The 24476-nt window shown below is 42.1% G+C and overlaps 3 non-coding genes across 3 annotated transcripts; all 3 read right to left on the bottom strand.

Annotated features, from left to right (window-relative positions):
• Positions 1-433: 433 nt before the first annotated feature.
• TRNAR-UCU (transfer RNA arginine (anticodon UCU)) lies at positions 434-506 on the bottom strand. Its single transcript has one exon. It is a non-coding gene; the product is annotated as a tRNA-Arg (tRNA).
• A 9267-nt stretch (positions 507-9773) lies between these two features.
• Positions 9774-9846, bottom strand: TRNAR-UCU (transfer RNA arginine (anticodon UCU)). The gene has a single exon. It is a non-coding gene; the product is annotated as a tRNA-Arg (tRNA).
• A 6654-nt stretch (positions 9847-16500) lies between these two features.
• On the bottom strand, positions 16501-16573 carry TRNAR-UCU (transfer RNA arginine (anticodon UCU)). Its single transcript has one exon. It is a non-coding gene; the product is annotated as a tRNA-Arg (tRNA).
• Between the last annotated feature and the right edge of the window lie 7903 nt (positions 16574-24476).

The following is a 24476-nucleotide window of genomic DNA, read 5'->3' on the forward strand; positions in this document are numbered from 1 at the left end:
TAACTTAGGCCACGGCCGTTCCTTCCCTATGCCTGTCTATCCCTTCCAGTCTTATTATCCCGTCCACAAGGTGCCTGTTCAGATTATCAGTTGAATCAGCCAGGGCGAGGTACTGGTCCTCCTTCCATTTGTATCCCGACCAAAATCTCACGCGCTAGGACACTGCCCTGAAGCGGTAGAGATGGGATTCCTCGCTGAGTTCGAGGAAAAAACAAGCCCTGGAGGGAAAATGGATTAATAAAGAAAGAAGTTACATCTTCGCAGTATCCTAACTCCGCTATTAGCTGAACCTTATGAAAGACCCGTTATTATTTATCATAAACAATTACATCCAATTCTCTTGTTTATTTACTTCAATAGCCATAGCCCATATTTATGCCCCATACAATACTCGTGATATCACAAGAGCAATTCTAAGTATCTAAAAATTGCACGCCCCCTGTGGGGATCGAACCCACGACCTTTGAATTAGAAGTCGAACGCGCTTTCCACTGCGCCAAGAGGGCGGTGCTTTCTGCCCTGTAGATTCAAGTTTAAAATACAGCGCAGAGCGCTATCTCAATTGGGTAAAGCTCCAGCTCTTCTCTTCATTAATTACGTAAATGAAAATTTTAGACGTCGGAATTTAGTGATGTGGTTGAACATTATCAACTGAGGCAGCTGAAATGAAGAATACATCAAGGTGTACCTTGCAGTCGCGTTTCCCCAATTACAAGTACTAACGGACAATGATAGTCTCCCGCCTCCAATGCTAGGGGTGAAGTACGCTTCACTATGGAACTAAGAAGCCTCAGACAAAATCACGCTCAAGTGTGTGGCTGGCATCAACACCCACCCCTCAGTGGGAGGAGTGGGCGGAGATCCGAGAGTTGATGTCAGCCACCCTCGCTAGAGACAAAAATGCCGAGAAACATTCAATCCGGGGATTTTCTTACAAAACATCGACACGACAACAGACAGGGGTCCCAGACAGTTGCTTTACTCCCAAGCGTTTGGATCTAACTTAATTTAATGTTATTGGCTTTACGTCCCACTATCTGCTTTTGACGACTTGCAGAGACGAATTTACATTTTCCTCGCAGTTTTGAGATGGTTGATACTATATATCACTTTCTCACAATCGAGTTGGGGAGTTTTCATTATAAGATTCTCTGTTATAGCAAGTAACGTATATGCTAACCAGAGGTTCCAGTGGTATGCTTTCCAAATCTGAGCGCGGAGCGTCAAGTACATTTTACGTGAAAGAAACAATTAAAAGAGACCAAGGATAAAGCATGCACCACCTTCTTCCTCGAACACTACTGGAGATACGAAGGAAATTCATGCAAACTGTTTTCTGGCAAATGAAATATCAGGTTCACTCGGTGCGATCCATTGTTCAATAGAAGAAAACGTTCAGGCCGCGTATTCAGTTTTAAGGATCCCAAGCGTACGGTTTCCTCTGACATGCTTCACATTTTCTTTTGATACACTGTGGTTAGTAGCGTAGAAGTTAGTGTGGTTGGCTCCATCCCCGGAGGGCCGCTTTCGATTCCTGGATCTGTCACGATATTTGAAAAGTGGTATAAGGACTGCCTACTCCGCCTCGGGAGGTCAACTGAGTAGAGGAGGTTCGATTCCCCTCTCAGTAATCATCAAACAACTCTTCCGTGGTTTCCCGCTTCTCCTCCAGGCAAATATTGGGATGGTACCTAACTTAAGTCCACAGCCGCTTCCTTCTCCCATCTGCATGTGTCGCGAGACCTCCTCGGCGAGGCACTGGTCCTCCTCTCCTTTATCTCCTCCGACCCAAAGTCTCACGCTCCAGGACACTGTCCTTGAGGCGCTAGAAGTGGAAGCCCTCACTGAGTCCAGGGAAAACAAACGCTGGAAGTTAAACTGAAGAACTAGCAGTTATAAAAATGTCGTGTGGCTATTTCTAGCCTAGTGCAGCCCTTGTAATGCAGACCCTCCGATGAGGGTGGGCGTCATCTGTCATGTGTAGGTAACTGCATGTTATCGTGGTGGAGGATAATGTTACGTGTGGTGTGTGAGTTGCAGGGATGTTGGGAACAGCACAAACACTCAGCCCCCGGGCCACTGGAATTAACCCATGAAGGTTTAAATCCCCGACCCCGCCGGGAATCGAACGCGGGACGCTCTGAACCGAAGGCCAGTACGCTGACCATTCAGCCAACGAGTCGCACATTAACTAATAATAATAATAATAATAATAATAATAATAATAATAATAATAATAATAATAATAATAATAATAATAATAATAATAATAATTGTACCGGAAGGTACACCTCAACGCCACGCATTCATAATTAGCGCTTAGATAAACTCTTCTATCGAACAAAAGTGGAAACTACTACAACAGGAACTTAGAACTTTAATCAGAAGATGGCACCACTGAAAAAAATCAAGTAATTGTTTTGTTGTGAAGTTTCCTAAACTGACTGAATTTCTCCTAGTTTTTTTTTTTTTTTTTTTTGCTATTCATCAAGAATTTGAACATTTTTCTACAGATGACACCGCTAAAAATCTATGATCATGCACCCTGGTGCAAAGTGAAAGAATTTATAACTTAAAGAAGTTTTGTATTTCTAGGTTTTTGTAACTGATTGATGTTCATTTATTTTTGGGTTCGCAATATTTTCCTTTTAATTTCCGCCAGTTTTGAATGCAGCCAATCATTAATTTATGTAATTAATTTTCCACCTATCACTGGATTCTTCTTCTATTCTGTGTGTTACTTTTGAATTTAACCAATAAAATTTAGAGGGTGTGTCCTGATTAGTTGTGAATGATCTGGAATCTTCCTTGAGGGTTTATATACTGCGGCTTTTCACGTTTCTTGGCCAATTGATCGTCGTCTTTCCGAGTGTGTGTGTTAAGCAGGAGGCGGGCGGCCTCTTTCGTCGGCAGCAGAACATCTATAAGGTAATGGCCACGTAACTTTATTCTTTCTTGCTATCTCCGCAGTTTAAGCCGAGGGAAAGGTCCGACTCTTTAGTATGTAACAACTTTTCTAAAATGTAACTTTTATTTCGGCTAATGTAAAAACTTCATAAAATCTATAACTGTAAATCGGGGATAGAGAGTGAATTACCCTCTCGAGCTCCCATTCAGCTTGGTTTGAGGTGACTACGTTTTGTAACTGCTTTTCTTCCTTCCCGTAATGCGTTTAATTTTAGCCGTATACGAGTCACCTCAGTAGTTTGGAAATAGCCCCTGTTTCATCGGCCTAGACCCTTTAGGTTTCTTTAAGTGTTCATTATCTTGGAGCGCAGTGCGCCTCCATTCAGTTTGTGTTTCGGGCCATTTACTTAACCTGTTCTTTTCCGCAAAGGCCCTATAGATTGGATACGAGATACCTCTGTTTCAAATTGTAAGTTGGGCCATGGAAGGCCAGAGTGTGTAAGATTTTGATGTTGCCTCGAGGAGGCTGGAAGGAACGAAGAGCCTGTTAGCTCTTTTTCAAAGTTTTGTAAGATTAACAAGTGCCTCTAGAAGGCTAGAAATTGTATTTTGGGAGCAAGTGCTCCGTGAATTAGGGGATTTCTGCCCTTGAATAAATTTGTGCTCTTTTGTAAATTTGAGCCGGGAGCTCAAGAATTGTAAAGCGAGGGGCTTGAAGCCCAGGACCTGTAGAATTCACTAATATTGTATTTTCCTTGACTTGTTTCAAAATTGCTAATTGTACCTGTTATGTTATTTGTTGATTTTTGAAATTCTAAAGAAATATAACCTTTGTTAAAATTTTAATTTAATTTTGAGACTGTAGATAGACCCATTCACCCCGGCAACTTTCCGCATACCTCTGTAACAAAACTAAAACGAAAACTAACAGAAACTTGAGGAATGTGTTCAGGAAAATCAACACCAACACAGATGAACCCGAGCACAGAGAAAAGGTCAAAGAATACCCTGACACCCAAAAACATAAGTTGTGTGCAAAAGCAGCAAGGCTCAGGAGGTACAAAGAGTCCCGAGCTACGAAAATGCAAAACAACCCTTTCTCCAAGAATGAGGGCCAATTCTACAGAACGCTCAATCAAAATCGGCAAACTAAGGCAGAAGAACCTCCAAGTATGCAGGACACGGAAGACTTTTGAAAACGTATTTGGTGTACCAACACAGTCCACAATACAAACAAAACATGGATTAAGTAAGAGAAAAACAACAATGGTTATGCAGAAATGAGTTTAGATACCATAGAAGAAATCCATGTGAGCAATGCTGCCAGGAGAACGCAAAGTTGGAAAGCACCAGGTACAGACAAAATACAAAATTTTGATATAAACATTTCACTTGCGTCCACAAGAAAATAGCCCAACAATTCCCTTATCTTATGCATCATCCTCAAGAGTGTCCTGAATTTCTTACATCAGGAATAATACATACCCCCTACCTAAGGAAGGTGGAAATGCTAAAGATCCATCAGCTTACAGGCCAATCACTTGTCTACAAACGATCTACAAACTTTTTACATCCATACTTACAGAAGAAATGTATAAACATATCAGCAACCATAATATTTCAACTGAGGAGCAGAAAGGATGCAAAAAGTCATCACTAGGGTGCAAAGAACAGATAATCATAGACTCCGTTGTAACACAACAGGCAATACACTCACAAAGGAACCTGTACACAGCGTATATAGATTATCAGAAAGCATTTGACTCAGTTCCCCACTCATGGTTAAAAGAAGTACGTCATTTGTACAAGATCCGTCCTGCCATATTTCATTTTCTTGAAGTTACTATGAACAATTGGAAGACAGTGCTCTGCACTAAGACAGAATATAAATATATCATGTCCAAAAAATTAAAATTGAACGTGGTATATTTCAAGGAGATTCATTAAGTCCTCTGTGGTTTTGCCTTGCAATGAATCCCCTATCCAATCTTCTAAAAGCTACTGGTTTTGGATTTGATATTAAATATAACAATAGGAAACACAAAATATCTCGTTTGTTTTATATGGATGATCTGAAAGTGTATGCCCACAACGAAACACAAATGAACGCCCTGCTGAATATAATAGACTCTTACTCATCTGATGTGGGAATAGCGTTGGGAGTAAAGAATTGTAAGCTGCTAACAATTGAACGTGATCTGTACACAAACTCCCAACCATATGAGCTCCATACCGGATCTTTAATTGAGGGAATGACACAAACAGGGACATACAAGTACCTTGGATTTGCTCAGAATGCAACTCTGGGGCACAAGAAAATCAAACAGGAACTCATTGATAAATATACATCGAGGTTGCATCAGATTTTGTGAAGCTACGTAAATGCCAAGAACAAAATTAAAGCAATAAACACGTACGCTATTCCAACTCTTGTTTATTCATTCGGAATTCTGAAATGGTCTGCTACAGAAATAGACAGCATACAAAGAACAACGAGAACTTTGCCACCACCTATAGATTACTTCATCCGAATTCATGCATGGAAAGGGCCACTCTTCCACGAAAATCGGGGGGCCGAGGAGTACTGGATCTTCAAGTCATGCTCCTGAATCAGATAAAGAACCTATGGAGATACTTTCATAAAAAGCAAGAAAACAGGCTTCTCCACAAAGCTGTAGTACTTGCTGACAAGTACACTGTTCTGTATCCATACAATGCCTCTGACCCACATACAAATCACCAAGTATCCCTGCAGGAGAAAGAAAGGACATAGCGAGAGAAGACCCTCCACGGAAAATACTACAGCAATCTAAACCAACAGAGCATACTCAGGAATGCGTCGTGTATGTGGTTACAAAGTGGGCGCTTATTTGGGGAGACAGAGGGATTTGCAGTGGACAAGGCCAAGTAATAGCTACAAACAATTATAAAAAGTATATCATCAAAGACACCAGCGTACTCTCCGACAAATGCAGACGATGCTCCGTTCATCTCGAGACCATCGACCATATCACTGCGGGCTGCCCAGTACTTGCCCCCGTAGAATACACGAGACGACACAATCATGTCTCGGGAATCATACACCAGGCACTTGCTCAGGAAAACCAATTAATTCAGGAGCGTATCCCTTATTACAAGTACCATCCAACACCACTCCTGGAGAACGAGTCGATTAAGCTTCATTGGGACACTGCTGTAGTGACAGACAAAACAGTCAACCATAACAGACCAGACATCATACTGGTAAATAAGAAAACTGGGACAACTTTCATTATTGACATCGCTATTCCCAATGACACCAACATTGACAGGAAGTACCGTGAAAAAATCTCCAAGTACAAAGAACTTGCAGAAGAGATCAAGAGGGTCTGGAAGATGAACCTGGTACGGATAGTCCCTGTGATCCTATCAGTCAACGGCCTCATTCCACACACACCTCACAAGAGTCTGCGAGAACTGGGTCTTCCACCGAACATCTACAAAATTATGCAACGTTCTGTCCTCCTGTCAACATGCAACATTGTGCGATCGTTCCTCTCGCAAGAATGAAGATCCCGTGATCTACAGTTTTGCATATACCTGTACATCAATGTTTGTGTTATAATGTGGAAATACTTCAATTATTGTAAGGCACTTGGTGCATCCCGTGCCCTGTTACTACCCATATTTCCTGTGGAGAAGTGTATGAATAATAATAATAATAATAATAATAATAATAATAATAATAATAATAATAATAATAATAATAATAATAATAATAATACTTGTACCGGGCGGTACACCTCTACGCCACGCATTTAAATCTTGCGCCACTTAGAACTCCTCTACAGGAGAAACACAGAACTTGGAACTAGATCTACTTAAACTTTTCCTCAGAAGATGTCACCTCCTTAATTTTGTGATTGTGAAGTTTCCAGTACTGTATAAAATTCTACGCGTTTTGTTTACCATTTATCAAGAAGTTTGAACTTTCTGCAAAAGATGTCACTACAAAAACTATGATCATGCACCCTGGTGCGAAGTGAAGGAACCCTTTTTGAAGAAATTTTGTATTCTTAAGTTTTATCTTTACTAAATTTCGTTCATTCATTTTTGGGTTGGCAATATTGATCTTTTCTTTCCGCCAGTTTAGAATTCAGCCAATCCCTAATTTCTGTAATTAATTTTCAGCCTATCACAGGCTTCTTTTTCGATTTGGTGTGTAACTTTAAGCTAGTCAATAAAAGCGAGAGGTTGTGACTTGATTATTCATGAAAGGTTTCGAACTTTCCCCGAGGGTTTATAAACTGCGGATTTTCACGTCTCTTGGCCATTTGATCAACATCTAACTGAGTGTCTGTATGTGAAACAGGAGGCGGGTGGTGCCTCTTTCATCAGGCAGCAGTTTTTCAGCAAGGTAATGGTCGTTTAACATCCTTATTTCTTGCTAGCTCCGCAGTTTAACCCGAGGGATAGGTCCGAAACTTTTATATGCAACCTTCTTCTCTAAAATGTAACTACTTCCGGCTAACGTGAAAATTTCATAAAATCTGCAACTGTAATTCGGAGATAGAGAGTGATTTACCCTCTCGAGCTCCCCTCATATTGGTTTGAGGTGACTACGTTTTGTAACTGGTTTTCTTCCTTTCTGTAATGTCTTAAATTATTCTTATAAGAGTCACCCCCATAGTTTGGGAATAGCCCCTGTTTCATCGGCCTAGTGCCTTTTAGGTTTTAAGAATGCATATTTAGGAGTGCAAGTACACGCCTCCATTCAACTTGGTGTTTCGGGCCATTTACTTAACCTGTTCTTTTTCTGCTAAGGCCCAGTAGGTTGGGTACGAGATACCCCCGTTTCATTTGTGTAAGTTGTGCCTTGATGGCAAGTAATTGTAAAGTCTGATATTGCCTTGAATAAGCTTGAAAAACTGAGAGCGTGTCAGCTCTTTTCAAGTGTTGTTAAAGTGCCTCTGGGAGGCTTGAGGTTAAAAAATGGGAGCAAGTGCTCCATGTATTGAGGGGTGTTCTGCCCTTGCATACATGGTGTCCTTTGTAATTTTGAGCGTGTAGCTCAGGAATTGTGTAGTAAGGGCTTGAAGCTCTAGACCTGTCTATACGACCAATCTTGTCTTTACTAGACCTGTTTAGTGCTACTGGTACCTGTTATTTTGTTAATTTTGAAAAAGAAAAGAAAATATTACCTGTGTTGAAATTTTAAATTAACTTTGATTTGGTAGTTAGACCCATTCACCCCGGCACCTTCTTTCGCCTCTGCGTTCTACAGATATCCCGCAACAATAATAATTATGATTTTAAGAAAGCGTATGATTCAATTGACAGACAGACTCTATTTAACGTCCTAGAGGAATTCGGAATTGACGGGAAAACAAGAATGTTAATACAACAAACCCTGACAGAAACTTTCTCAAAAGTCAAATTCTTCGGTGAAATTTCTGAACCATTTTAAATAAAAACGGGAGTCAGACAAGCGGACTGCCTATCACCAATTCTCTTTAACATTGTTCTAGAAAAAATCATTAGGACCTTGGAAAAAGCCTTGGAAGTGAAAGGAATAAAGAGAATACATTTAGGGAGGAAAGGACAGAACTTAGAAATTAAGTGTTTGGCTTTCGCGGATAATCTTCCACTCTTGGCTCATAACCGAGAAAATGCCCAAATTATGCTGAATAGTCTACATGAGATCGCTGAGAAAACGGGGCTCAAAGTATCATATGAGAAGACGGAATACATGGAATATGGACATCAAGGGGAGAGACACTTAGAATTGAAGCATGGGACTGTAAAAAGAACTGAGAAATTTAAATATCTAGGGGAATGGATAGAACCTAACGGATTGGATAAAGAGGCGAATAGGGCAAGAATTAGAAAACTAGAATTGGCTTACAGCTTAACCCAGAACAGATACAACAAAAGAGCAATATCTTACAAGGCGAAACTCAGACAATGCAGCACAGTGGTAAAGCCAGAGGGTCTCTACGCTTCAGAGAGCCTGATAATGAATAAAAAGGGTGAGCTACAAGATCTCGAAAAAAGGAGAGGAGAATCTTAAGGACAATTCTGGGACCTCAGAAAAATGATGACCTCTACAAATACACGGAAAAAGTCACTGTCACCATGCGAAAGCGAAGGCTAAAATTCTTTGGGCATCTAGAAAGAATAGATCAGAAACGGCTAACTAAGAAAATATTCAAGTACATCACTGGACTGAAAGCTTCGACGAAGTGAGTGGAAGAGGTAAAAAGAGATGCAATAGAAAGTGGACTTACAATGGATATGGTTCACAACAGAAAAGAATTTAGAAGCCGAGTGGACAGCATCAAAACATTCCAGGAGAAACCACCAAAATGTAGACCCAAACTGGTCATATCTGAGAAAGAAAGGAAGATCAGAAGTGGAAGAATGAAGAGGTTCTGGGAGGAGAAGAAGAAGTAGTAGTAGTAGTAGTAGAAGAAGAAGGAGAAGAAGAAGAAGAAGAAGAAGAAGCCTTAAGGTGAATGCGGTCCATAGGCGGCCAATTTCGGAAACAAGAAGAAAAATAAGAGTAATAATAATAAACCGCATCTGTGGTGTAGTGGTTGGTGTGCTTAGCTGCGGACTCGTCTGGTGTTGATGTGCTAAATTCAATATTTCCCTCTCGTGTTCCCTACATAATATCAGACAGCATTTAATTACCTTTCCAGCTCTCTCTCTATATATACTTACACACTTCACTTAGTATTGTAACTCCGCTATTATAAACATTCCCCAAGACCCATTATTATCTTCCACAACTACTGTATTTTGTATCTACTTTAACACCCCATATTTCTGCCACATACCATGGCTCTTGATATCACAAGAGCATTTCTATGTATGTAAAAGTTGTACGCCCCCTGTGGGGATCGAACCCACGACCTTTGGATTAGAAGTCCAATGCGCTTTCCACTGCGCCAAGACGGCTCGGGAATAGAGCGTTTTGATTCAGGTTCAAATTTTAAGCGCGGAGCAGTATCCAAGTTTCGTAAAGCTCCAGCTCTTCACGTATTTAATTACGCGAATGAAAATATTGGTCCACCTCTGTGGTTAGTGTGATTAGCTGCCACCCTCAAAGGTCCGGATTTGATTCCCGACTCTGCCATGAAATTGGAAATGTGGTACGAGGGCTGGAACGGGTTCCACTCAACCTAGGGAGGTCAAATCACAAGGAAAGACCAGACCCTGCGTCATCCGATTTCAACGAGCTTCGATGTACCTGTTGTGGGACACTCAACAGCTATTCGTGTAGAAGGGTGTAGGTCAATACGCTTTCGTTTTCGAAAAAATTCAGGTCAAATGTCATGACGCAAGATCCGCTCGGACTAAGTGGAGGTGTTAGGACACTGAAAGGCGAACAGATTATATGTAAACATATCATGTCCTCAAGCTAATAATATCGAAAAATTGATGAATCCCTGATTCCAATGCGATGCGTAGAGTTTCGCTGCAATCAACAGGAGCGGTGACAAAACTCTACGACGTGAGTTCTCATTTTGTCACAGCTGTATATTTGTGCAAACTAAACCGTTATTTGAAGGAACGTGAAGATGAGAATGGAACGAAAATTTTACGCAAATTGCAACACACTTTATTTTCTTTCTTTCTTTCTTTCTTTCTTTCTTTCTTTCTTACTTAATCAGTTTACCCGTCAGGGTCTTTAGGTAGCATCCCGGCACCTGAAATTAATATAGGGGTAAACGTTCTCACAAGACCGTAAGACCTACAGTATCTGTGTCTGTGTGACATAAAGAAACCTGCAGCAATATATATATATATATATATATACATGTTGTAGAAAAAATATAGGTGCGACAATAATGGAACGCACGTCGCTTTGCATTGGAATTGGGGATTTATACTTCTTTCTTTCTTTCTTAATCTGTTTCTCCTCCAGCGTTGGTTTTTCCCTAAGATTCAGTGGGGCATCCGACCTCTACCGCCTCAAGGGCAGTGTTCTGGAGCGTGAGACTTTTGGGTCGGGGTATACAAATGGGGAGGAGGACCAGTACTTCGCCCAGGCGTCCACACCTGCTACGCTGAACAGGGGCCTTGTGGGAAATTATTAGGTTGTAGACTTTACATGCTTAAGTAAAAATGTTTAGGCTTTTAGTGTTCTATCACCTCCACTTGGTCCAAAGCGTCATAAATTTGACCTAATTTCTTTCGAAAACGAAAGCGTACAGGAGTTGCTGTTGAGTATCCCGCAAGAGATACATTGAAGCTCGCTGAAATCGATTGGACGCAGGGTCTGGCCTCTCCTTTTGAGTAGAAGGGGGTTCTATTCCCTCCTTAGCCGTCCTTGAAGTGATATTCCGTAGTTTTTCACTTCTCCTCCAGACAAAATGCCGGGATGGTACCTAACCTAAGACCACAGCTGTTTCGTTTCTTCTTCCTTGTCTGTTACTTCTGATCTTCCCATTCCCCCGCAAGGCCCCTGATGAGCAAAGTAGGTGAGGCAGCCTGGACGAGGTACTGGTCCTCCTTCCGAGTTGTATCTCCCGAAACAAATTCTCACTCTCCAGGACATGTCCTTTAGGTGGTAAAAGAAGGATTTCTCGCTGAGTCCGAGGGGAAAACCAACGTTGGAGGGTAAACCGATCAAGAAAGAAAGAAAGAAAGAACAATAATAGTGTTATTGGCTTTACGCCCCACTAACTACCTTTGCTGCTTTCGGAAACGTCGAGGTGCCAGAATTTAGTCCCGCAGAAGTTCTTTTACGTGCCAGTAAATCTACCGACATGAGGCACCTTCGAATATTACCGGACTGAGCCAGGATCGAACCTGTAAGTTGGGGTCAGAAGGCCAGCGCCTCTGAGCTACTCGGCCCATTCTGACTCTGTTGTTAGCTGAACATTTTGGTAAAGCATTCATTATTTTGCAGGATTTATTACTAATTATATCTAGTTCTTTTTATATCTATTTCAATAGCCCTTATTTCTGCCGCATATAATACTTTTGATATCACAAGATCATTTCAACATATACAAAAGTCGCATGGCCCGTGTGGGGATCGAACCCACGACATTTGAGTTAGAAGTCCACCGCGCTTTCCACTGCGCCAAGAGGGCTCGGCTGTCGAAGCTGTAGATTCTAGTTCAAATTAACTTAGAATGAAGAGCGGTATGAAATATGTGTAACGCTCCAGCTCTTGTCTTTATTAATTACGTAAATGAAGATTTTGTCGTCTGAATATAGTGATATCATGGAACGTAACCAACTGACGCATCTGAAATTACCAACATATCAAAATGTACATTGTAATCGCGATTTCCCCAGCTACAACTCTAACGGACAATGACAGTCTCCCGCTACCGATGCTAGGCATGGAATACGCTACAGGATAGAACTAATCAGCCCCACAATAAGATACGCATCCCAGATAGTTCCTTTACTCCCAAGTATTCGGAATTAATTTAATGTTATTGATTCTTGACGTCCGCCTCTGTGGTGTAGTGGTTAGTGCGACTAGCTGTCTTGCCCGGAGGCCCGGGTTCGATTCCTGGCTCTGCCACGAGATTGAAAAGTGGAACGAGGTCCACTCAGCCTCGGGAGGTCAAATGAGTAGAGGTAGGTTCGATTCCCACCTCAGCCATCCTGGAAGTAGTTTTCCGTGGTTTCCCACTTCTCCTCCAGGGAATTGCCGGGATGGTACCAAACTTAAGGCCACGGGCGCTTCCTTCCCTCTTCCTTGTCTATCCCTTCCAATCATCCCGTGCCCCCCAGAGGCCCCTGTTCAGCATAGCAAGTGAGGCCGCCTGGGCGAGTTACTGGTCATTGTCCCCAGTTGTATCCCCCGACCCAGAGTCTGAAGCTCCAGGACACTGCCCTTGAGGCGGCAGAGGTGGGATCTCTCGCTGAGTCCGAGGGAAAAATCAGCCTTGGGGGGTAAACAGATTAAGAAGTAGTAGAAGAAGAATAAGAAAACTATTGACGGTTTTCGGAGACGAATGAACGTTTCTTGTCGCAAATTTGTGATGGTTGATAGTGTACACTATGTAGAGACTATATTCATCACTTTCACGAGTTTCGCCCATCTGTCTGTTACTCGATTTGGAACGAACAGATACAAAATTTGCTAAGCCATTTGTCATCAGTTTCGCTAAAGACGAGCTATTTTTCTATTCGTCTTTACCGCGCACCGACACGGACAGGTGTTATGGTGACCACGGAATAGGACAGGAAGTAATGATATCCACAGCATTTGCCTGGTATGAAAATAGCAAACCACAAAAATCCACCTTCAGGGCTGCCGACATTGCGTTTCAACCCATTATCTACCCATGGTACCTATGGTACAGAGGGGGTGGGGAGAAGAGGCAGATAAACCGGAAAGATAGTATTTTTCTAACTAGCTGACGTAGGGCGCTTCGCTACGGAATTCTGCATTGTACACCCGAGCACAGAAATGGTGTCCCTATATAAACAAAGCATTGTATTCTCCCCACCTCCTCGCTTAATGCATTGCTACAGGTAGACAGCCCGCTACAAGGCTGTTGTGATTGAAATGGGCACTGTGGAGGGTGTACAGCAATACACACACTATGCCTTCAGCACTACCCGTTCATTCCCTTCCCCTTCTTTTCGGTACTGAAGTGGCCTTCAACACTACCCCTTCACTCACTCTCCTCCTTTCCAGTACTGGAGTGGGGCAGTGTTGATTGTTTACGTCGGGACACCATTTCTGTGCTTGCATGTACACCACCAGTCTACAAGTGGTAAGATAATTGCACGGCTCTCTGCCTTACCCGAGAAACACTACGGGAAGGTCCTCTCACGACATTCGTCATCTGAAGTCAGATTGGGGAGTTTCCTTTATAATGTCAGCTCCCTTGCCTATTGCGGGTCACAATCGATTTCGGGAGTTTTCATTATAAGATTCACTGTAATAGAAAGTAACCGATATGTTAACCACAGGTTCCAGTTATATGCTTTCCAAATTTGAGCACTGTCCGTCAAGTACACAAACGGATCTTAACAGAACTTGCCGAACATTGCGAGGAGTTCAAAATGCAGAGGTAAGAATATTCTTAATTTACAGAATCATCTTCTAAGAGTGTGTTTTATTTCAGGACCTCGTAGAAACCAGCCTCATCACTAAATGGGAGGTCGAAACTACAGACGTGCTGTTGGACATCAGACAAGAACTTGCCCCTGTGAGGGACCTCTCTTATGCAGTACGGACGCCACGAAACTGACACAGTAAGGATCCCGAGGGATAAAATCACTTGCAGATGTGGGGACCGCTGCCCGCGGGATAACGCATCCGTCTGCAGCAGACTGTTTGAATCTAACCATAAATCCACTACAACTGCTGAACTGTGGGCACATCCCACTTGACCTGGACACACGATATAATAATAACATCCCGAACGAGTTGGCAGTGCGGTGCGGGTAGCGTAGCTGTGAGCTCGCATTCGGGAGGTGATGGTTCTAATCGTACAATCGGCAGCCCTGAAGATGATTTTTCGTATTTTCACACCACGCAAATGCTGGGTCTGTATCTTACATAAGGCCATGGCCTCTACCTTCTCAATTCTAGCCCTTTTATATCGCCGAAAGTCTTAAATGTTCTAGTGTGACGTCAAACCACTTGCAGTAAGAATAATAGTGTTAGTGATTATGCGTCCTACTAACTAATTTTGCACTTTTTGGTGGCGCCGAGGCGTCGAAATGTTGCCAAGCAGGAGTAAAATGCTGCACCTTTGTTAACAGTACTGTTTTATATAGCCTACATCCTATTTACATATCTCTGATTGCATCCTCTCAGTAGATGGGTCCCTTCCATTCTTTCTCCACAGAATGAACAACATTTCTTTCTCTGATCTTTATTCTTATCTTTCACTCTAATGGTTTGTGCAATTTCTTATCTTTGTTCTGAATCTCTTTATCGCCGCATTCTCATATTCCTTTAACTCTCATTAGGTAGTAATCATCATTGAAATGTTTCATCTGGAGTTGGTATGCTCAGTTCATTATTTCCCTCCTGTGTCCCCTACATAATCTCAACCAGTATTTTGTTACCTATCCAGCTATATCTGGTTGTGTAGTTAGTATTCTAACTCCGCTATTACTTAAAAATTCTCCTTGTCCCATTACTATTTTGCAGAATCTATTTCTATTTACCTGTACATCTCTAATACTTCTTTTTTATCTGCACTCCGGGAAAATGAAAGAAGAACACCTTGACGCAAGTGAATAAGGCTTGCCATACGTGCACGGGACACTACGAGAGGGGAATGCGTACAGTGATCAAATGCGCAGCGCGGCTGACAGGCCAGGAACAGCGCTATAAGCCGTGGAATGTTGCAGGCTGCGCAAAAATTAGTCACCTTAAGAGACTGTGGCAGCCAGTTAGCCGTGGCTTCCGGATATCCGTCTGTGTCCGGAACATTGTTGGCATGCCACGACAGTGTGTTCGTGAACCGTTTGTGCAACTGACGTATAGTGGGCCTGCGAGAGGCCGGGTGGTCGTACCGCAGAATTTCGAAACTCGTGCGGCGAGAGGTCTCCATAGTGCATCGATGCTGTCGCGAGTGGTCAGCAGAAAGTGTACATGCCGGTCGGCCTGGTCCGGACAGTAGCGATACACAGATGCTCGCCAACACCGTCGCATCTGACGAAGTGCTGTATCGAACACAACTGCGAATTCGCAACAAATTTCGGACACTGTTGGTCCAGGGGTATTATCAAGGATCATTCGCAACAGTTTCTGTGAAGCAAGGTTACGATCCTGCGTGCCGTTATGGCGTCTCCCGCTCACGCTCCAAAATCGCGCAGATCACTTTCAGTGGTGTCGCGATAGGCACTTACGGAAGGACGAATGGAGACGTGTCATATTAAGTGATGAGGCTCGCTTCTACTTCGATCCAATAATGGACGTTCGCGTGTGTGGCATAGTGCAGATGACCGCTAACGTCTGGATTGTATACGACAGAGCCACGCAGGGCGAAAACTCTACATCAAGTTGTGGGGAGCCATATCCTGCACTGGCCATTCTCCTATGGTAATCGTTGAGGGAACATTGAAGAGTGCACGGTACATCCAAACCGTTCATGCACCAACAAGGCGGTGTATCACGAGCCACTCAACGTGCTCTCCAAGGTGTACGTCAACTACCATGGCCAGCTCAATCCCCAGATCTGTTCCCCATTGAGTATGTTCGGGACCGGATGAAACGTCATCTTGGGCGGTCTGCACGAATGGCAGGGAATATGGCCCAACTGAGGCACCAGTTGGAAATTTCATGGCAGGCCATTCCGCAAGACTACATTCGTCCCCTCTACGATCATCTCCACGGAGGAAATGCAGATCGCATTGCTGCAAAATGATAATATACACGGTGCTAGCGCTATATTGCGCACGCCCTGACGACTGTACTCAGATGTGTATGGGTCTGTTGGTGTGATTGTGTGTTGTATAAGTCCTCAAGAATATGTCAATAAAATTTCCCTCTACTGGATCGACGAATTCATGGTGTTCTTTTTTCACATTCCCGATCTGTACTTTAATAGCCCATATTTCTGCCCCATGCAATACTTTCGATTTCACAAGAGCTTTTCTATGTATCTAAAAATTGCGTGCCCCCTGTGGGGATCGAACCCACGACCTTTGAATTAGAAGTCCAACGCGCTTTCCACTGCGCCAAGAGGGCTCGGCTACTCATGCTATAGATTCAAGTTCAAATTACAAACGCCGAGCCGTATCTCAGCTGTGTAAGGCTCCAGCTCTTCTCTTAATTAATTACGTAAATGAAGATTTTGACGTCGGAATTTAGTGATGTGCTGGAACATTATCAACTGAGGCATCTGAAATGAACAGTATATCAAAGAGTACCTTGCAGTCGCGTTTTGCCCAGTTACAAGTTCTAACGACAGTCTCCCGCCTCCAAAGAAAGGGATGAAATACGCTTCTCCTTCTCTTTATCCGATTACCCTCCAGGATCGTTTTTTCTCTCGGACTCAGCGAGGAATCCAACCTCTACCGCCTCAAGGGCAGTGTCCTGGAGCTTCAGACCACCATCTGATCTGTAGTGAACTAACTATCTCTAGACCGAGGGTAGAGAAAGTGAAATCTGTCTGCAAACGAATAAGGGTAGAAAATCTCCAGGATGAGGAAATTAGACAGAAGTACATGGATATGATTAGTGAGAAGTTTCGAACAGTAGACAGTAAGCAGGTTCAGGATATAGAAAGTGAATGGGTGGCATACAGGGATGCTGTAATAGAAACAGCAAGGGAATGCCTAGGAACAACTGTGTGTAAAGATGGGAAAAGGCGAACATCTTGGTGGAATGATGAAGTGAGAGCAGTCTGTAAACGTAAAAAGAAGGCTTATCAGAAATGGCTCCAAACAAGGGCCGAGGCAGACAGGGATTTGTACGTAGATGAAAGAAACAGAGCGAAACAAATAGTTGTTGAATCCAAAAAGAAGTCATGGGAAGTTTTTGGTAATAACCTGGAAAGACTAGGTCAAGCAGCAGGGAAACCTCTCTGGACAGTAATAAAGAATCTTAGGAAGGCAGGGAAAAAGGAAATGAACAGTGTTTTGAGTAATTCAGGTGAACTCATAATAGATCCCAGGGAATCACTGGAGAGGTGGAGGGAATATTTTGAACATCTTCTCAATGTAAAAGGAAATCATCCTGGTGGTGTTGCAAACAGCCAAGCTCATGGGGAGGAGGAAAATGATGTTGGTGAAATTATGCTTGAGGAAGTGGAAAGGATTGTAAATAAACTCCGTTGTCATAAGGCAGCAGGAATAGATGAAATTAGACCTGAAATGGTGAAGTATAGTGGGAAGGCAGGGATGAAATGGCTTCATAGAGTAGTAAAATTAGCGTGGAGTGTTGGTAAGATACCTTCAGATTGGACAAAAGCAGTAATTGCGCCTATCTATAAGCAAGGGAACCAGAAGGATTGCAACCACTATAGAGATATCTCATAGATTAGTATACCAGGCAAAGTATTCACTGGCATCTTGGAAGGGAGGGTGCGATCAGTCGTTGCGAGGAAGTTGGATGAAAACCAGTGTGGTTTCAGACCACAGAGAGGCTGTCAGGATCAGATTTTCAGTATGCGCTAGGTAATTGAAAAATGCTATGAGAGGATTAGGCAGTTGTGTTTATGTTTCGTAGATCTAGAGAAAGCATAACTTATGACAGGGTACTGATTTAAACGATGTTCACTATACTGGGGGACTATGGAATTAAAGGTAGATTATTAAAATCAATCAAAGGCATTTATGTTGACAATTGGGCTTCAGTGAGAATTGATGGTAGAATGAGTTCTTGGGTCAGGGTACTTACAGGAGTTAGACAAGGCTGTAATCTTTCACCTTTGCTGTTTGTAGTTTACTTGGATCATATGCTGAAGGGTATAAAATGGCAGGGAGGGATTCAGTTAGGTGGAAATGTAGTAAGCAGTTTGGCCTATGCTGACGACTTGGTCTTAATGGCAGACTGTGCCGAAAGCCTACAGTCTAATATTTTGGAACCTGAAAATAGGTGCAATGAGTATGGTATGAAAATTAGCCTCTCGAAGACTAAATTGATGTCAGTAGGTAAGAAATTGAACAGAATTGAATGTTAGATTGGTGATACAAAGCTAGAACAGGTCAATAATTTCAAGTATTTAGGTTGTGTGTTCTCCCAGGATGGTAATATAGTAAGTGAGATTGAATCAAGGTGTAGTAAAGCTAATGCAGTGAGCTCGCAGTTGCGATCAGTAGTATTCTGTAAGAAGGAAGTCAGCTCCCAGACGAAACTGTCTTTACATCGGTCTGTTTTCAGACCAACTTTGCTTTACGGGAGCGAAAGCTGGGTGGACTCAGGATATCTTACTCATAAGTTAGAAGTAACAGACATGAAAGTAGCAAGAATGGTTGCTGGTTCAAACAGATGGGAACAATGGCAGGAGGGTTCTCGGAATGAGGAGATAACGGCTAATTTAGGAATGAACTCGATGGATGAAGCTGTACACATAAACCGGCTTCGGTGGTGGGGTCATGTGAGGCGAATGGAGGAAGATAGGTTACCTAGGAAAATAATGGACTCTGCCATGGAGGGTAAGAGAAGTAGAGGGAGACCAAGACGACGATGGTTAGACTCAGTTTCTAACGATTTAAAGATAAGAGGTATAGAACTAAATGAGGCCTCAACACTAGTTGCAAATCGAGGATTGTGGCGACGTTTAGTAAATTCTCAGAGGCTTGCAGACTGAACGCTGAAAGGCATAACAGTCTATAATGATAATAATGTATGTATGTATGTTATTATTATTGGTACGCAGATCCCGTGGTGGACAGAGGTGAAAGAAGGTGCGGGCGTGAATGAGTCGAAAAAGGGCAAACGGGAGATTAATTTAAAACTTCAAAAGTATAGCTATATTTCCTTTTGTTTTTTGTTTTTTTTTTGTTTTTTTTTGAGAAAATAAACTTGACAAATTCAGGTACCAAAATTTTGCTTACAAGTTAGGTAACAACCTTTAGAAAATCAGAGCAATCAACAATTAGCAAACCTGAGCTTGCAGCTCCCTAATTAAACATTCTCCAAGAGCGCTGCGGCTCCTTCTAAGAATAGTCAAGGAGACGAACCTCCCAATTTCTTTTACATCACCAGAAGACAGAGTATTCAAAATACGTACCCTTCCAACGGCACTATTATTTCCACAAAATTATCTAGGACATCACTATCTAAACAGCACAACGTTAAAGCCACCAAACAATGTTTACTCTAACAGCCCTACATGAATAGAACGAGCATCTATGCTCTATAAAATTTACACATCTGAAGTTGGCGGGAAGAGAACGAAGTGTTGACAACATTAACACACCAAAAAACAAAGAATAATCAACGCAGTGTAGTAAACCTTAAAATAAATAAAATACTTAACAATATTTTAATTCCTCTTCAAAACAGAGGACATAACATGAGTTTCTTTAGTAGAGACATCTGTAGGGAAAAGTCCAAACTACTCGTATTACAGTAATTGTTGGTTGTTGCAAACTTCATATATCAGATTAACGGACCGGGTGCCTCCAGGTACAATAATAATAATAATAATAATAATAATAATAATAATAATAATAATAATAATAATAATAATAATAATAATAATAATAATAATAATAATAATAATAATAATAATAATAATAATACCCGTGTGGGGATTTACCGGTTACCTCCATCGGGCGCGTCCCATTGGAATTGGGGAAGCTCGCTGGCTCTGCCGCCAGCAGAGTCAGAGGGTAGTAGGGATATAAAATACCACCGTGAAAAAAAAACTGGTCCCTTGTCAGGGTTACGGCGAAGACTGGTAAATGACCAGAAGCCAGAAAACATCTTGAGGCAACCTCTAGGCCTAACAACCCTAGTTGTAAAAGGATGGGTACCCGTCCAAAGCAAAGTCAAGTCAAAAAGCATGATGGCACAACATTTCAAGAAACATACCCCAGGGGGTAAATCTTCCGATAAATCCCTCGTCGTGAACGCGACGGCGCACGAGTCTCATTCGGATTCTGGGGGAGACTCGACATCATGTAAGAGACGAGTCGGAGCGTCTCGGTGTACCCCAAAGAGTCAAAAACTCAGGCCAAAATCTAAAACCTTTCTAGCAACTTTCAACATAAATTCACTTACACAAACTGGCAAGCTGAAAACCCTCACCAAAGCTCTTCATGAAAATCAGATATCCATAATGGCCCTACAGGAAACAAGGTACCCAGATGAAGAGATTTTTGAATCCGAAGGCTACCGATTTTTCAAGAGCAAAGCGCAAAGAGGAATCCTCAATGGAGCTGTGATGCTTGGAACCGCGTTTGCTGTTAGAACCAAGATCCTTAAATCGGTTGCAAATTTCGAACCTGTGAATGACAGATTGTCTATACTCACAATTAAATGCGCGAACAAAACCTACGCCCTAGTTAACGCACATGCTCCTGCAAACGATAAGAACAAGTCTGATCCAGACCAAGTTGATAATTTCTGGGACCTACTGGATGAAAAATTAAACAAAATCCCCAAACACCATGTCAAGCTTCTTTTGGGTGACTTAATGCCCAAATAGGTCGTGAACAGAAGTACAAGAAAGTTATAGGAAATTACCCTGCTCACAAAAGAACCAATCCCAACGGCAAAAGACTGGTGTCCATTTGCGAAAATCACAACCTGCAGGTCATGTCGACCCACTTTCGCCATCTACCCAGAAAGCAAATGACTTGGCGTTCTCCCGTCCAAGCTCTCGGAGAGTTCCAAATTGATCATGTTGCAATCTTCAGGAGAAACAGCCCTGAGATTATGAATGTCAAGGTAAAGAAAGGCATCAGTGTGGCCTCAGATCATTATATGTCTCTTATCAAATTCAAACCATTTCCCGCAAACACAAGGAAGACAACCAAACAGATCACACGCTTCGACAATGATAAACTTCGGCAAAGGGTCGAGGAGTTCCAGGAGAAGGCTAGACCAAATAACTGTGACTTTAAGAACGCCAAGAGTCTTCTTGTTGAGGCCGCCAAAGACGTTGGAGAAATCAAGAGAAGCAAAAAGCATGCCTGGTGGAATGGTACCTGCGAATCAGTCCTCCAAGAAAGACTCAATGCGTGGAAACAGTACTACTCTACGAAATCAGAAAAACCCAAAAGCTAGGGTGATCAGAACTGAGAAACGTAAATACGAAAAAGCTCTCGTTGAAAAGATAGAACAAAACTTTAGGAAGAATGAAAGCAGAGAGTACTACAGAGCCTTCAAACGCAAACTCACTGGCTATAAACCACCATCTCTATGCTTTGAGCGAAGGGACGGCTTACTGGCGACGTCAAATGAAGAAAATTGCAGCATTCTGGCTGACTACCTCAAGAATTTACTTAATTGCTCTAAACCGCAAAGCGCCATTGAGACCAAGGAACCTTTACTCAGGTACCCAGATTCCAGACCACCCGACAGAGATGAAATCAAGCGCCACATTGCCCGTCTCAAAAATAACAAAGCGCCGGGGGAAGACTCAGTAGTAGCAGAACTATGGAAATATGCCCCAGAGGAATCACTTGATATCTTGCAAAAGCAAATAGAAGAAATTTGGAACAAGGAGACCCTACCCGAAGATTGGAAAATAGCTTTGATCCATCCATTACACAAAAAAGGCAGCATGAAGAACATCAACAACTACAGAGGAATATCTTTGCTACCCGTGACTTACAAAATTCTATCACTTGCCATCCTGGAGCGTTTGGAAGCACAAGTCGAACATCAAATAGGTGAATACCAAGGAGGGTTCAGAAAAGGTCGCTCAATAGCTGAACAGATCCAAAATCTCAAAACGATCATCAGATATTGTATACTAAGGTCCAAGCAGTATGTGTCTGTCTTTGTGGACTTTAAGAAAGCGTACGACTCCATTGACCGAGAAGTCCTCCTAAACATCTTAAATGAATTTGGAGTTGATTTGAAACTGCTGGCATTAATTAGAGCCAGCCTGACCGATACAAAATCCAAGGTGAAGTTCCACGGATGTCTCTCGCATTCCTTTGACATCAAAACAGGAGTCCGACAAGGTGATGGGCTATCCCCGATACCCTTCAACTGTGTTCTTGAAAAGATCATCAGGTGAGATTACAGGAAACCAACTACAGCCCATTGAGAATAGGAACCAAATCCAAGGGGATCGCAACAGACTGCTTAGCATTTGCCGATGGTATTGCTGTTCTCTCAAACGACATAGAAACCGCTAGAGCTCAAGTTGAAATTTTAAAGGAAATTGCCGAACAAACTGGTTTGCAGATATCGTTTGAGAAAACAGAAGTAATGACTAACATCAAAGAGGCTCCACTAAAACTCCATACAAAATACGGGGACATCACCCGAGTAGACAAATTCAAATACCTGGGTGAGATCATCATGAAAAATGGACTGGACAAAGAAGCACTTCAGGAGCGAGTACGCAAACTGGAAATAGCCTACCAAACATCCCGCACAACCTACAACAAAAAATGCCTTTCCCAAAACACCAAGATGCGTCACTATGAAACAGTTCTGAAGCCAGTAGTTCTATATGCAGCCGAAACGCTGTCTCTAAATGCCAACAAAGACTCGTTGAAGAACTGGAGAAAAGAGAACACAAAATTGTGAGAGGAATCTTGGGATCAAAGTACAGAAATGGAATCCATCAAAAGAGATCCAACAAGGAAGTCTACAGCAAAATAGAGAAAATTACCGACACAATCAGGAAAAGACGGGCACGATTTTACGGTCATCTGAAAAGAATGGACGGAAGATAGTTAACTAAAGAAATATTTCACTTTTTTGATTCAAACCCCTAAACCACAATTCCCTGGTTTAGAAATACCAAAGAAGACCTGCAAATGCTACATATCTCAGCTGAAGACTACCTTAACAGAGATCTCTTCCGCAAGGAAATATTGACGAACGGGCTAAACCGAGACGAGCAACCGAAGAGAAGACACGGTGCCCCTTGGACAGAGGAGCGTAAGCAGGCCCACTCGCAAAGATAGAGGGAAATTTGGGCTCTAAAGAAGGCCAAGTTCAGTGTCAAATGCAACAAGACTTAACATGGTCCTTGATGGCCCCAGCGAATAATAATAATAATAATAATAATAATAATAATAATAATAATAATAATAATAATAATAATAATAATAATAATAATAATAATAACTAAACCGCAGCTTCGCCCGTGTTTATTAATTCAACCATCAGATGTTTTTAAACTATGTATATAAAAGCAAAACTGCATTAGGCGTGTATATGTATTAACACAGATAGTTTTTTTATATATATTACATTATGTTTAGTTATATTGTTACTTTCAATGCTTACGACACCGAGTTGGTGGATGCTACAAACAATCTTAAAAAATATAAAAGACCACACTGTATAAAAAATAAACTCATTTTTCCTTAATTAGCTTCGGGATAAACTATATTATGAGATGTGTGGTGTTTTTGCCTTTCCAACTGTGGAACAAATAACGTACAGTTCGTTGCTGTTCGGGCTCTACTACGCTCTAGGAGTGTGTAAATACTTCATGCAAACGTACATTCCGAGAGTGCGACACGGTAAGGCTCAATTGCTTTACACGTAAGCATCCATCCATATGGGGCTGGGGGCGAGACCAGTAATAAGGTAAGTAGTGGATAGGAAGAGCATTGGGAGATAGGACCTTGCCCGAACAGCGACAAGTTGACAGTGAGAGAAGCACGATTTTCGAAGATTGAGTCCTACAACTTTAAGCGATTGTCCTTGTACCATGTTGATGCACATAGCGAAATTCAAAGAAACAGGGAAGTGCAGACGTCAAAATAGAAACGGTATATCCGAACTGTGCGACGTAGAGCAAAAAAGAAAAGGGAGAGAGAGAAAATTATAATAAATAAATTCCAGATTCACCTAGTTTTTACGAATAAATCTCCGCTAATTAATGAGTGTCAAGTCATTTAAGGACAAATATACGGCCACTTTACGGAAGTACACAAACGGAACTTATCAGAACTTACCGAACATTGCGAAGAGTTCAAGAATGAATACTATATCGCCCGCGGCA

The sequence above is a fragment of the Anabrus simplex genome, chromosome 8 (genome assembly GCF_040414725.1).
Source record: "Anabrus simplex isolate iqAnaSimp1 chromosome 8, ASM4041472v1, whole genome shotgun sequence".
In the NCBI taxonomy this organism is placed as follows: Eukaryota; Metazoa; Arthropoda; class Insecta; order Orthoptera; family Tettigoniidae; genus Anabrus; species Anabrus simplex.